The sequence below is a fragment of the Sminthopsis crassicaudata genome, chromosome 4 (genome assembly GCF_048593235.1).
Source record: "Sminthopsis crassicaudata isolate SCR6 chromosome 4, ASM4859323v1, whole genome shotgun sequence".
NCBI classification, from domain to species: domain Eukaryota; kingdom Metazoa; phylum Chordata; class Mammalia; order Dasyuromorphia; family Dasyuridae; genus Sminthopsis; species Sminthopsis crassicaudata.
In genome coordinates this window covers 106,192,624-106,209,074 of record NC_133620.1, presented here as the reverse complement: position 1 = coordinate 106,209,074, position 16,451 = coordinate 106,192,624, and the positions used below count along the sequence as shown (strand labels likewise).

General features: G+C 34.7%; 1 protein-coding gene across 7 annotated transcripts in view; it reads right to left on the bottom strand.

Moving 5' to 3' along the window:
• HHAT (hedgehog acyltransferase) overlaps nucleotides 1-16,451 on the bottom strand; it is a 465,338-nt gene that overhangs the window by 70,309 nt on the left and 378,578 nt on the right. The gene's annotated exons all lie outside the window — the stretch shown is intronic.

The window sequence follows — 16,451 nt, the reverse complement described above, 5'->3', positions numbered from 1 at the left end:
CTAGGTACATTTGTATTCTTTTAGCAAATATAAATAATTAAGTTTAGCATGTAAATAACATTTAGCACAATGCCTGTTATGTAGTAGGCACTTAATGAATGTTTATTGGATTGAAATGGAGCATAGTTAAAGATTCTGTGGGGATTTTAGTGAATTCCCAACCTGACCTTTCCTATCTTTCTAGTCTTATACTTTACTCCCTTCCATGTCCTCAATTATCCAGCCACACTGGTCTTTTTGCTGTTGCTTACATGCATTTGTGGGCTGTTCTCCATGCCTAAAATCTTCTCTATGGTGAACTCTAATTCTTAGTTTCTCTCAATACTCAGCTCAGATCCCTCCTTCTATAGGAGGCCTTTTCTATTTTATTTCCTTATTACTAGTACCTCTCCTCTGAGGTAACCTTACTTAATATATACTTTATTTGCATGCTGTATCCATTGTTAGAATATGAACTATTTGAGAACAAAAATCATGTTTTTGCCTTTCTCTGTATTCCTAATGCTCAGCCCAGTGCTTAACACACAGTAGATACTTAATAAATGCTTGCTGATTGACTTACTGACCATGGGTAGTGTAAAAACTGGCTAATTCCCAGACAAGTACCTGGAAATTGTATGTAAACCAAGAGATGTGTTAAATGCCCTCTTTACCCACTTTCAACCATTTGGCTGAAGTTGGAATTATTTAGTTGGGCTGAATCCAAGGATCTAAATTACTGGAAACCATTTTCATATACACCAACTGAGTTATTTAACTCAAAATTCAAGTGTGCTCGATGTCTGAGTCTGAATAAATTATACAATCATTATGCTAGGAACGGCCTGTTTCTAAAAGGCTCAGTCCCAATGTCACTTTAACTAAACCATAAATTTCCTCAGCATTTCTGCATGTGGGCATGTTAATTCACAAGGACTTGGTACATTCAGTCATTATATTTTGCATAATGCAGGTTCAGGGCTCTATGTAAAATGCATCCTGCATTATGTGGTCACATGTGTAGCATATATATTCTCTTATTTTTCTGTAGAACAAACAAATCTCCACCAGGAGCAATAATTAACTGCAAGAGAAAGCATATTACACAATACATAATAAATCAGCACTTTCAGCTTTAAAGCTAAGTGTATATGGATTTAGGGTCTCTGGGTAATAACTGAATAGCACTGAATAATATTGGGAGGAGATTGGAAAATCTCTGTGTGAGAGTAATAGAGTTGGAGGTGGCAGCAGTAACCAGAAAACAAGAATTCTTTCTTCATGATTGGAATGACCCCCCATGTTCTTCAGACTCAACCCCAATTTATTGACCAGAAGGGAGAGGATTACATAATAGATAACTAAGAAATTTTCTCATTTCCTATACGAATAGATTTTACTGTGGCTAATCCTGCAAGACTGGCAGATCTGCTCTGAATTTATTTCCTTCCCTACATATTTTCACCACTATTTGAAGGAGGGGGGAAGAAAAAGTCATTTTCTTGTCTAACTTTGTAAGGAGGGGTGTGGGAAGGATTTGACAAAAACCTTGGAGAACACAATGTAACCTCTAACCTGGAACCTACTTTCTTTTCCAGGCTTAAAATACTATTCCCCTTCAAAAAGTCTATGTTCTAGACAAACTGAACTGTATTTCCTGAAATGGATATTCCATCTATCTCCCCTCTGGGAGTTGCCCTTCATGCTGTAATGAACTCCCTCCTCATTTCTACTTCTAAACTCATCCTTTAAGGATGAGTTTAAGGAATCTCTTCTGTGAATCCTTCCTTGATCCTCTCCAACAAGTGATCTTTTCTCCTATTTACCTAGTATTATACTTGTTGAATTGTTTTAATCACATCCAGCTCTACGATCCATTAAGGTTTTCTTGGCAGAAATATTGTTCCTTCTCCAGCTCATTTTAGAAATGAGAAAACTGGGGCAAAAAAACCTGGGGTGATTTATTAAGGGTAATACTACTATTAAGTGTCTAAAGGTGAGTTTGAACTCAGATCCTCCTGAATCCACCCCTAGTGGATTGTACATTTAGCTGCCCTAGAATATCATATTCTGTACATTATAAAGTCATTGAGGGCAGTCAGTGTTTTGTCTTTATTTTTAGCACCTAGCACAGTGCTTTATACATAGTAGGCTCTTACTAAGCATTTATTGATTGAACCATATCATTTTACAAAAGAGAAAATTGGGGTGTAGAAACATAATGTAACTTGTTTAAATTCATACAAATCTAGCAAATGGCAAAGTGGGTATATCAATCCAGTACCTAATCTAAGACCAATTTTTTCTTGTACTATACTATAAGAATTAGCTACTTCTTAGCATCCTTCCTAGCATATCTAACAATTTTGTTAGATTAATATGAGGGGAAGAATCTTTGGCCTAATAGTACATAATTGTTTTTATTTTTTCCTCCTCCATGGTGGGAAGTACTTGGAGAGTTTCAGGTAAAGTGACTTTACATGCTATTACCATGGGGATATATGATTAAGTCTACCCATCTTTTCTACTGCCATAACCCTTGCATCCAAAGAACCTTTGTCATCTATTTGCTGAGAAAAACAATTGTGATTTCATCTAAGGAGGATGGTCAAGAGGGACGGGGCTAAGAAGAGCTGAAGGACAGAAGACCAAAGAAACCAGTAGTATCCATTACCTAAGGCTCTATCTATATGGCCCCACAAGCAAATGGCCTGGAGAGGTCTAGGCTTATTTTTGGCTGATAATTCTCTAGGTGACACTTCTCTTCTTCATCTATCTTCCTTTCCATAATAAAAACATCAGAGGAAAGAAGTTGGGAATTATTAAGCAATTATATAATCCCATTTTATGTAAATGAACATATCTACTTGGAAGAAGAAGATTCAGGGGCAGGAGCTCACCTGTTCTAGATTAGAAAGAGTAAAAATTAGAGAACCAAGATTTGAACAAATCTCCAATAGAGATAAAACTAAGGGCATGTACTGAGAATATATTCCTGCCACCAGATGGCAATCTCTGCTAATTGGTAGCCTTCTGCCCAGGCCAGTTTCCCTTTTTCCAAGGCTCAGTCTTCTCTTTTCAAAGATCTGGTGGAATGGACAGTCTTATTAGCACAGTTTGGATTCAGAAATGACGAAGAAGAAGATATACCATGGTTTCAGCAAATTAAGCAGAGATGCATTATTGGGCTATTGAAGAGTGCGGGGTACCTTTTAATCCATCTGCCCCATCAACAGGAATAAAGGCAAAATGATAGGAAGAAGCTAGACCAGACTACAAAATTTGTCTGGATGAGTCAACAACATACACCGAACTTTCTGTGGGAATTAATTAGAATTAGGCACCAAGGGGGAAATTCACTGAAATATGAACATCTCTTACTTTAAATAAACCAAAATCTACAAAATGTCCTTCTTGGAACACTGATTAAGTAGCTGGTTAAAATATTTGTCAGTGTAATTTATCTACCTAGTTTTTGTTTTCTCAGTTTTAAGAACAAAATATAAGAATTACTGTTTTTTTTCCATAATCTTCCCCCACTCTTGCTCTAGAGAGCACTTTTTAATAGCATCAGTTCTGAACTATTCAACACTACTAAAAAGTAGCTAAAAGGGTGTGAGCTTTGATCAGTTAAACTCTTTTTTAGTTGAACTTAAAAGGAAGAAGAGGTTTAGTTACATACTGTTCAACTATCTTTATTAAGCCTTCTGATGTGTCATTGAACATATTGCTGACCTCCATGGCAGGGAGTAAATTGTACTACATTCTATACCCAATATTCAACATTTTATTGCATGAATGAAAGCCTAGCTGACATGGTTTCCAAATATAAAGATGACATAAAAGTAAGAGGTTTGGTTAGCAAGTTGGAGAACAGATAGACTCCCAAGAGATTTCTGACAGGGTATTCTGACACAGGTAAAGCTAATAAGGTGAACTTAATTGTAAAGCCCTATACTTGAGTTCAAAAATTCCACTATACAATTTGGAATATGAAAGGAATAATTCATCTAGAAATCAGTTCATGTGAAAAAAGACTTTTTATTTCCAGTGAATTACAAACCTAATAAGTCAGTAGTTTGATGCGACAGATAAAAGAGGTAATGAGATCTAAGGCTACTTACAGTGTCTACAGAAAGGACTGTTTTATTTGCTATGCAATCTTCCCTAATTAGACAATGAAGCTGGAATGCTGTGTCCAGACCACATTTTAGAAGAGACACTGACAAGTTGTTTTATGGATCAATAGAGACTCTTATTCATGAAAGACACTGTGCTGACTGTATTAGGCTCCAAAATATAGCCAGGTCCTGATCAGTGTGAATAATGAATATCCTGAATTGGTCTTCAAATCACACACTATTTGAACTTATAATTATGAAAATATAGTTATTAATCCCAACCCAATGGAAATATGTTATATGAATTTAAATAATAAAACTCACTTTATGGGATCCATTATTAATACTAATTAAGACCTACAAGGTTCTTCAATGAGATCCAATTACTCGAAGACAGTTCTTAACCTGGGGTCTAGCAACTTTATTTTTCATATTTGCTAGTTATATTGAATCTTGTAATCTTTTGTGTTTTATTTTATACATCAAAATACTATTCTGAGAAAAGATCTATAGGTTTCTCTAGACTGCCAAAGGGATCTTTGACCTATAAAAAGTTTGAAAATCCCTATTATAAAGAGATCACCCTAACCATCATATTAAAAAAAAAGTAATGAAGAATATGTTTTGTTCAGATTGTGACATTATGTCCCACTGATTAGATCATTAAGTTTAGATATCTTGGATATCATTGAAGGTGGACATGAATTAGGTTCAGAAATGAAAAAAAGGTGAATGGGCTAGCTAGAAAGTATTTAGGAATCTGCAGTGCTTTGACATACTGCTTCAAGATCCCATTTTTAACAAACCTGTTATTCCCTTCTTAATCCCATAGAGTGTGAAATATGGATCAATATAGACTAAGAAGCAAAATGATGAGAATCCTAAAGGGAATTAGAAAGATGCATGCATGCTGAATGTATATAGGCTATAATATATTATCAATAATGTTTGATGATGATGATGATGATTGTTTCATTTCTCAGTTTTGTCTGACAATTCATGAGATTTTCTTGGCAAAGTCACTGTAGTGGTTTGCCATTTCCTTCTCCAGCTCATTTTATTGAAGGGGATTGAGGCAAACAGAATTAAGTGACTTGCCAACTAGAGAAATGAAAATCCTTGTACACAGAATATTATCAGGACTGCAGAATTAGAAAATTTGAAAACATGATTTGCTATTCCCACCTTAATATACTACTTCTTTCACAAGATTAGGAAAAAAGTTGTTTGTGGTGATTTTTCTTTTGTTAATTTTGAACAACATACTGGCAGACTTATTTCTGATCTCCTAACCAGGCTTGGAAGGGCATGGTAAGAGAGCTGGCTACAAAGTCAGACAAGCTGGGTTTGAACTCAGCCTCAGGAGGTGCTGCTTTTGTGTTTAAAAGCACAAAGGTGACCCAATGGATACAGTGCTGGTACTGGAAACAGGAAGATCTGAGCATAAATCCAGCCTTAGAAACTTACTGTTTGACTCTGGGTAAGTCATTTAACCTCTGTCTCAGTTTACTCAACTTCAAAGTGGGAATAATAATTATACCTATCTCTAGCCACATGGTTCAATGGATAGAGTACTGGCCTGGAGGAAAGAAAATTCCTCTTCCTGAGTTCAAATCTGTGTGACCCTGGGCAAGTCATTTATTCCTAAATGGCAGACCACTCCAGTATCTTTACCAAGAAAATCCCAAAGAGGGTCACAAAGAGTCAGATATGAATGAACAATAATGAATTTCATACTTGATTCACCTATCCCCTTTTCTAATGCATGCACATATTCTAAAAGAATAGGAGAAGGAAATGGCAAAATTATTTCAGTATTATTACCAGGAAAAACTCCAAATCGAGTCATGAAGAGTCATAAAGGACTGAAATGAGTGAAAAAAATACTTCTCAGTATTGCTGTGATGATCAAATGAGATATTTGTAAAGTGCTCATTATAGTGCCTACCCTATATTGAGCACTTAATAAATAAATACTTATTTCCTTCATCCCTCTTTCCTTCCTTAGGCAAAAATCTTTATATCTCTAGACCTGAGTTTCCTCCACTATAAACTAGGGATAATATCTATGTTAACTATCTCTCATACAGGAAAACATTTTCTAAATCTTAAAGCACTATACAAATGTGAAAAACAATTTTGTCCTCATCTTAGCTTTCAAGTTTGTGGAAATAACACATTTCTACTTCTAATATCCAATTCTGATCCAAACACTATTGGGTGATCTGCATTACCATTCAGTCCCTTGGTACACAGTGTTTCTAGAACCTTTTACAATTAGCTCTGATTTATTTAGATTCTGTCAGCTAAATCCAATAAGATGTTCCCTCTTCTTTTTCCAATAAAGCTGCCTTGCAGTGTACACTAATAGAACTAATGAAGGACAATAAGAAAACTATACTCTTTAGGCATCAATCACACAGACACACGTGCACACACACACCCGTGCTGTGCCATACTACTTGAAATGATCCACTTCCCCAAAGTAACATGTATTTTCCTTTTTCTTTGAGCCTTGCATGTCTAGTATTAACTCAGACACTAATATTGCATTTTTATAAGGTAGCAATTTTGTAATTCTCATTGCATTCAAGCAACTTTTAAAGGCTACAGATTTTGAAGAAATTGATCTGTATCAATAAAGGTGGGTTTTCCTATTACAAGTTCTCTATACTGGTAACATTATAGGTCTAGACCATGAAAAGGAAAAAAATAATCCTGACAACAAAAGAACTTCCCTTTACAAAATCAAAGTATCTTCAATATTTTAGGCATAAATCAGTTTTTTGGTCAATAATATCCCAATTTCACATTAATTTATTGATAATTTTTAAATTGCCTCTCAGATTATATTTCCTGGTCTTTTACTTTTTTATTAAAGCTTTTTAATTTTCAAAAGATATGCACTGATAATTTTTTAACATTAACCCTTGCAGAATCTTGTGTTCCAATTTTCCCTTCCTTCTCCCCACTCCCTCCAAGAGATATCAAGTAATCCAATATATGTCTACCATGATAAAATATATGGTGTCCAATATATGCATACATATTTATACAATTATCTTGCTGCACAAGAAAAATCAAATCAAAAAGGAAAAAAACGAGAAATAAAATAAAATGGAAGCAAACAACAACTAAAAGAGAGAGAATGCTATGTTGTGATCCACACTAAGTACCCACAGTGCTCTCTCTGGATGTAGATGGCTTCATCATCACAAAATCATTGGAACTGGTCTGAATCATCTCATTGTTGAGAAGTGCCATGTCCATTAGAATAGATCATCATATAATCTTGCTGTTGTCATGTACAATGATCTCCTGGTTTTGCTCATTTCACTCAGCATCAGTTCATGTCAGTCTCTCCAGGTCTCTCTGAAATCATCCTGCTGATCATTTCTTATAGAACAATAACATTCCATATACCATATTTTATTCAGCCATTCTCCAACTGATAGGCATCCACTCAGTTTCCAGTTTCTTACCACTACAAAAAGGGCTGACACAAACACTTCTGCACATGTAGGTCCCTTTCCCTCTTTTAAGATCTCTTTGGGATATAAGTCCAATAGAAACACTGCTGGATATGCACAGTTTGATAGTCCCTTAGGCATAGTTCCAAATTGCTCTCCAGAATGGTTGGATCACTTTACAACTCTACCAACAATATATTAGTGTCCCAGTTTTTCCACATTCCCTCCAGAAGCTTAAATCTGATTCTAAATCAGTATTCTCCTGGTAACAGTGTATCTGGAGCAGTGGACTTGGAGGCAGGAAGACCTGAGTCTTTACCAGCCATATGGGTGCCAGGCAAATTACAGAACTTCAGTTGATTGATCTCTACATAGGAATAATAGCACCTACCTCCTAGGATTGTTTTGAAAATAAAATGAGATAATATCAGTAAACTGTTTTAAAGCAAATCTTAAAATTCTATATAAATGTTAATTGCTATTATTAGTATTATATGTATATCATATACATAAAATTATTAATATTATTATTCCACGAAGAGGAAGCAACCAATAAACAAGGGCTAGAATTCTGGAAACGAAGGAGTTGAGTGAGTATCAAGATGATAGCATTATAAATATAAATATAAAATTATAAACACTTTAGATAGCATCTCATTTTTTCTTATATATCATTGATAAATAAACTAAAGTCCAGAGAATTAAATTGTTTAAAGCTTATCTAGTTAATGGCACAACCTGAGCCAGGAGTTTCATGACTTGTTCCTTTTTTACTCTTTTTATTTACCTCATTACCTCTAAGACACCCAGATTAGGCAAGATATCATATATGAAAAACAATACTACTATTTTTCTTAAATCAAAGATAAGTTTCTGAAGTTCAATCCTCTCCTGAAAACTGACTGGACCAATGAGAGAAGAAAAAAAGGATGTCTTTCCCTACATCTGCTAATTATTTACAGCGCTACCCTTTGCCTTCTATCTACCAAACTCATTTACCTTCAATATCACTATCACACAACTATTTTTTATATCATCCAATACTTTTGATTTACATAGAATAAGTGATTTAAGGAGATTTCTTTGGATTTACTAATTTAGCCCTATGCCTTGAGGTAGGTGAATGGCTAGCAGTAGTTCTTAGCATGGTGTTTTGCATAGTAAGTATAATTTAATGAATGAATGAAAGATAAAATGATCAAAGTTATTTTACACACACACACACACACACACACACACACACACACACACACACACACACACCCCTATTTACCTATCTTCTTCCTGAAAATGTCCATTGATGGGAACCTATGGCCGTGAGGAGAGGACTATTTGACTCTGCTCTTCCCAGGATGTATGTCCTCATGTTCAGCACCTTTTCCACCACTTTCTCTGAGATGTATAATCAAATCACCATGACTATTGCAATAGGGAAGGATGTTTTAATGGACCACTCTGTTGTCCCACACACCATATTTGAGATTTCACAAAACAGAACTCCTTCCCTTATCTATTCTCCTATGTGTTTTCTCCGCCACTAAGAAATGTAATAGAATAGAATAAAAAGAATTTGAAAACTGAAAATATCTTTCTTTGTATTTGTATTCTCAGAGGTTAGCATGCTGCTTGGTACACAGTAAGGCCTGATAAATGCTTTACATTCATTCATTCAATCAACCAATATGTCATTCCCTTAGTACAAATTACAGTGTTTTATTCCTCCACTCATCAAGTTTTTTTTTTTATATTTAAACACATGCTTGACTGTTTTAACACCTGCCCAACCCCTTTCAGTAATGTCTTAGATTTAAGTTTCTAATGGACAAGGACAGTATTTTAAAAAATTTCTCTGTTCAGGCATGTAGAAACCTATGCTCAGAGATAACATTTTAAAGATGGTGGTGGTGGTGATGATGACAAGATGTAACATGCCAGAGATCCAAAGGTTTCTCACCCCATCATTAAGAAATACATAAATCTTGTATTTAACTTGGGGGTAGCCTAAGTTTTGTGATTTTTTTATTCATATTAATATAATCATCCCCAAATTACGCATGTGTAGGTCAATTTAAATTCCAGGTAACATCAACATCCCTACCGCTGCCTGGCATTCTCTGCAGAGCTACTTTTCCCTCAATGCCTTGTTAGTGTATGCTTCAGGAATAGGAAGAGATTTCTTATACTTGCCTAACCTAAACATAATTGGAAGATTATGGAATACAGCTGCTGTAAACATAATTACAGAATATATTCCAAAGTCAAATATGTGTGTGCATATTTATATGCACATGTGTACACAATATACACCTTATTATTTGCCTAGAATATGGTAGGAGCAATATATTAGACTAGTGGTTTCAGAATCAAAGAATATACATTCAAATCCTAGACTTATAATAAGTATCGCATTGAATAAATTACTTAAATTTCTGGGCTTGTACTTCTAAAGTTTTTCCTAGGGCTAAATCCATAATCCTCTCTGATCTATAATCTTACAATGTAAATTCATTTACTATCCTTGTCTATACCCCATTTAGGTTTTCACTGCCTAGAATTGTTCACACATTGTTCAAAATTACAAGAAAATAAAATATTGGTTACTGTTTTCCACTCTGCTCTCAGTAATACACTGAGAGAAAAGAGAGGTATCAGATCATAGATTCACAGACTGGAAGGAATCTTGGGAAATCATCGGTTACAACCACCCAATTTTATAGGTAACCAGATGGAAGCTCAGAGAAATTAAATTAATGTTCTAAATTATATATATATATATATATATATATATATATATATATACACACATATATAATATTTACATATAAATATATATATGTAATATTTATATATAAATATATAATATTTACATATAAATATATATATAAATGTCATATTTGAATCTAGGTCCTCTGATTCCAATTCCAGCACTCTTTCCACCATTTCACAAATGGAGTGCTGGACTAGTCTGATGATTTATTTTAAAAGTCTTGATGAGAAGACAAAGTCAATGTGAGTTTTCCCCAAACCTTTCCAAACACCTTTAAATAATGATTTTAAACTAATCCTGGAGCTGCATAATCCAAAAAAGATGGATCAAAACAATTTTCTGCCCCAAGACAACTTGGAAGGTCAGCAGGAAAGATCTGTTGTACCAGGGGGAGAAAAAAGTGCAGTTTAGTGCAGGCTGTGCCAATAAATACCAGGTCCCAGCTAGCCAGGAGCATGCCTTGGGTTGACTGAATCAGGAGCAGCTGTAATGGTTTTCAGACGTTTCATTCCATAGATGCCAAAGACAACTTAAAAAAGTTGGTGGGAAAAATCTGTTGCACCTGACTGAGAATAGAGCACAATTCCAGCACAGGTTAAGACAGCACAGCCCTGCTAAAAAACCAGGAGCAGGCCTTAGGAATCACTAATAAGCAATTGCAAAAGTGGTTTCCAGAGCTCTCAGCCCACAAACAGCAAAGAGGTCTCTGTTAGCCCTGAGAGAGGATTTTGGTGCTTTTTATTCATGCTCAGATCTGGGTTACAGTCCCATTGTGAGGAGGAGCACTAGTACACCAAAGTAAAGTGGGAACCCTTCTCACATTTCCAGTGCAGAAAAGAATACTTGTAGTTGGTCACAAACAATAGCATGTCCAAGAGGGTAGTACACATAAATTTTCTTACTTCATACCATCTTGAAAGAACTGAAAATTTACAGGTCCCTAAATGTGTTTTTGAAAACAATTGCATAAAATTCCTGAAGCTTGGGACACTATACCCCTCCTCCTTGGAAGTAGAGCCCTATTTTAACAGTTAAAAGTCAAGTAATATATTGAGAAAATGAGCAAAAAAGCAGAAAAAATTCTGACTATAAAAAGTTACTATGGTAACAAGGAAGATCAAAACATATATTCAGAAGAAGATAACAAAGTCAAAGCTCCTGAATCCAAACTGTCTAAGAAATATATGAATTGGTCTCAGGCCAGAGAAGAACTCAAAAGGGATTTTAAAAACCAAGTAAGAGAAGTAAAGGAAAAATGGGAAGAAAACTAAGGATAATGCAAGAAAATTGTGAAAACCATGTCAACAGCAAAAAAAAAATTACTGAAGAAAACAGTGTCTTAATAATAGACTAGACTTTATAAATGGTAAAAGGAAAAACAAAAAGTCAATGAGATGCCTTAATGCCTTAAAAAGCAGAATTAGACAAATGGGGGGAAAGGCACAAAAATTCACTGAAGGAAAAAAAAACCTCACAAGAAGTAAAATTGGACAAATGAAAAAGGAGGTACAAAAGCCCACTGATGAAAATAATTCCTTAAAAATTAGAATTGAACAAATGGAAGCTAATGACTTTATAAGAAATCAAGAAAAAATAAAACAAAATCAAAGCAATGAAAAAATAGAAGATAATGTGAAATATTTTATTGGACTACTAGAAAGAGACATGATCAAAAAAGAACTTATACATCATCTTTTATTTAATTTAATTTATTTACTTTAATAAATGTATTTTATTTATTTAATAAAATTATTTAAAAATTAAAATTTATTTAATAAAATTGCCCTGATATTCTAGAACCAGAAGGCAAAATTGAAATGGAAAGAATCCACCCATCATCTTCTGAAAGAGATCCCTAAAGGAAAACTCCTAGGAATATTCTTATAACAAAATTCAAGAGCTCTCAGGTAAAAGAGAAAATGCTACAAGCATCCAGAAACAATTTCAGTATCATGATAAGAAAACATTTAGCAACTTCTACATGAAAGGATAAAAGGGCTTGTAATGTGATATTCTGGAAGGCAAAGGAACTAGGGTTACAATTAAGAATCATCTACTCATCAAAACTGAATATTTTCCTTTAGGGGAAAATTGGATATCCAATGAAATAGAGTATTTTCAAGCATTCTTGTTGAAAAGACCAGAACTGAATAGAAAAACTGATTTTCAAATACAAGACTCAAGAGAAGCATAAAAATGTAAAATGGAAAGGGAAATAGTAAGGAACTTAATAAGGTTAAATTATTTACATTTCTACATGGGAAATGATACTTGTAACTCATAAGAACTTTCTCATTATTAGGGCAGTTAGAAGGACTATATATAGACAAAGGACACAGCTGTGGGTTTATTATGAAGGGATGACATTAATTAAGGTACATACTGAGGAAAAGGGAAAGTGACAGAATAGGATAAATTATATCACACAAAAGGGGCAAGAAAAATACTTTGCAATACAGGGGAGTTAACTTGAGAGGGAGTCAGTGAATCTATCTCTAGAATTGACTCAAAGAAGCCATAATACACACATATTCAATTTGGGTATAGATATCTATTTTAAGCTACAGGAAAGTAGGAGGGGAAGGAGATGAGAGAAAGGGAGTATGTAATATAAGGGAGGGTAGATTTGGGGAGAGGTGGTCAGAAGTAAAACACTTTGAGGATGGACTGAGTAGAATTAACAGGGGGAAAATAGGATGGAGGGAAAAATAGCAATACTAGGTGTGAAAAAAATCTGAAGAAAGTTTCTTTGATAAAGTCCTCATTTCTCAAACATATAGAAAACTGCATCAAATTTATAAAAATAAGAACCATTCCTCAATTGATAATTGATATAAAAATATGAACAGTTTTCAGATGAAGTAATCAAAACTATGGCCATATGAAAAATGCTCTAACTCATTATTGATTGGAGAAATACAAATTAAAACAATTTGGAGGTACTACCTCATATCTAGTAGACTGAATAATTGGATAGAAAAGGAAAATAAAAAGTGGTGGAGTGCACTGTTTTTGGAGTTATGGATTGATTCAACCACTTTGCAGAGTAATTTGCAATTAAGCTCAAAGGGCTATAAAACCAAGTGTACCCTTTGACCTAAGAATGTCACTACTAGGCCTGTATCCCATAAGATTTTTTTAAAAGGAAAAGGACCTAAATGTAAAAAAAATATTTATAGCAGCTCTTTTCATGTAGCAAAGAATTGGAATTGAGTAGATACCCATCAATATTGGGGAATGACTAAACAAAGTGTGTTGTATGATTACAATAGAATACTATGATAAAAAATATATAGCAGCTCTTTTCATGTAGCAAAGAATTGGAATTGAGTGGATGCCCATTGATATTGGGGAATGGCTGAACAAAGTGTGTTATATGATTACAATAGAATACTAGATACTAAGAAATGATGAATGGGATGCTCTCAGAAAAATCTGGAAAGATTACCTGAGCTGATACAAAGTGAAAAGTACTGTGTACAAAGTAGCAACAATATTTTAAGATCTGCTCTGAATAACTTCACTATTCTCAGCAATACAATGATCCAAGACAACTCTGAAGAACTAATGATGAAAAAATGCTATCCATACTCAGGGGAAAAAAAACTGATGGTGTTTGAATACAAATTAAAGCATACTTTTTTCTTTTTTATTTTTCTTAAGAATTTTTTCATTTTTGATTTGTTTCCTTTTATAATATGACTATTATGGAAATGTTTTGCATGACTACATATGTATAATATATATCAAATTGCTTATCTTCTCATGGCAGAAGAAGGAAGGGAAAAATTTGGAACTCAAAGTTTTAAAAATTAATGTTAAAAATTGTTTTACATGGTGCTGGGGAATAATAATTAGTAGGTTTTTTTTTAATGGAATTTGTCATAAAAGGCAGTTCTCTTCTCTCCCAAAGGTCATGTTGTCAATAGCTTCAAAAGTACTGAAATCTCAGGTATTTATATATAAAAATCCAAGTCTGAACTGGAGAATGTGAGGAGAGAGAAGGAGGGAAAGAAAGAATGTTAAATTATGGGGTTAAGATAGGGAAGGGAAGTTAATGAAAACCACCTGGATTCCAGACACAGAGTGGGGAAAAAGACACTAGCAGACATCCTTGCTAATCAGCAGAGACATGAAAAAGACTGATGTGATTAAGATAACTGAACCAGATCAGGCCAACCTTGAAACCACCCCACACAGTATTAATAATGAGGAACACAGCTACCAGGTGTCAACCCTGCCGTGAGCAAGGATGGCAGACAGGAAGAGCATGTCACCATGTCACACTTATTTAAAATTCTGTTGTTTATGGAAGGAAACAAAAATAGACAAACTCCTAATGTGCATTTTGACTACATAACAGAGGGAGGTGAGACCCAGGTGTTCCTGTCACTCTGAGCTCCTCCACACCTATATCCAGTTCCCTGTGGCCCCTTTTATTTATTTGTATTATTAATGAGTTTCCACAGAGACTTTTCTTTGGGGAGTTTTATATTCAGCCATTCCCAAAGTATGACAACATAAGACATGGTATAGAGAGCAACTGATAGTCCTCTTAGTTCAATACTCTCCCATTTGACAGGCACCAAGGGACTCTAGAGGAGAATATAGGGCATACTCTCCATGATACTCCTAAGAGATTAAAAATATGATCAAAATGTCCCTAATATATGCCTATAATTCCTCATCAATCTCACACTGGTGGATTTGACAATTTCTCAAAAGTTTTAGTGTAGATTTAAACGTAAGACTTAGAGAGCATTCTGTATAAAGCTCCTATATATATTTTAAATATATATAGCATTTTCAGATATAGACAGTTCTTCATTTTACATAAGTAGACATTTCTGTAAATCTTTATGTAAAGTGATTTTTATGCAATACAAATTTGCCCACAAATAAGGGAGGAAGGAAAGGAATCAGGAAAGAGACTAAAGGCCCACAGAGACCATGAGCCAGCACATGGTTCAAGGATATTTGGGGACTGGGGCCAGACAGGTAGAATGGTGAGCGAAGCAGGGCAAAGATATACTCTCTTGGTGCAGGAGGCTAATCCATCTAACACTTGAAGTTTAGTTTTTTGTTTAGTTGTTTGTTTTGGTGGGGATGAAGGAGTGAGAGACTTCTGAGGGCTGAGCCAATAAGTAACAGCAGAGAGAGGAGCACCACAGTATTGTATAGTAAACTTAACATGGAGTTTTTATTTTGGGATGTTGATTTCTTTCAGAATTTAAAAGTGAATTATGCAAATTTACATAAAGTGAAAATTGCCAGTATATAGTTTTATATTACATATCTCCCATAGAGTATTGATTTTATAGGTTCAAAATCAAATTCTTTAAGCCTTGGGAGATATTCCCTATGGTTAGTATTCAGGGATCAAGTCACTTCCTCTTGATCATTCCATGGTTTTGGTTGATAACCCCAGAGAGCCTAATTTTTTTATCAGTTGGTTCAAACCCCTTTTAAACACAAAGTCATCCAACAAATGGAAGAAGAGGAAATGTTGACATCAAGAAAGAAGCATGCTGTTTCCCTCTCCTAAGAATTCCCTCTCCTCTTGTTATTCTCTAGGTCACTTGGCTCAGAGAATAGCAATATCTGACGTATAGCAAACCCACTCAAAAAAGTAAATGAAAATGAAAATATTAGGATATTCAGCTTCTCATTAGCACCATTATTCGATTTTTTTTGGACCTTCCTCCCACTTCCAAGTGCTTGCTACTGTCCAGTCCTCCCCAAAGATGGGAGATGGGGAGTGAGCTTCACTAGAAGAATCAGTTAGATAATTCTAAACTGAATTAGGAACAAGCAGCTTTTGCATGCTTTACCTTCCACTCTCAATCCAACCCAATTCAGCCTTATTCTAGAATTTGGGCTCTAGAGCAGCACAAGAGTACAACTCCAGTCACAAGGTCATCTAAAAATATATAAAACATACTCGAAAGGTAAGAGGAAAGAATAAAAGATCACAACTTGTGCATCCCTCTCAAGTATTCCTCAGCCTCACTTAGCTCCTGTACCTTCAGTCTCTCTGCATATCACATATAACCTGGTCTAAACAAATATACAACAATAGTTGCATCCACACTAGTCTGCTTCCTTCATATACTC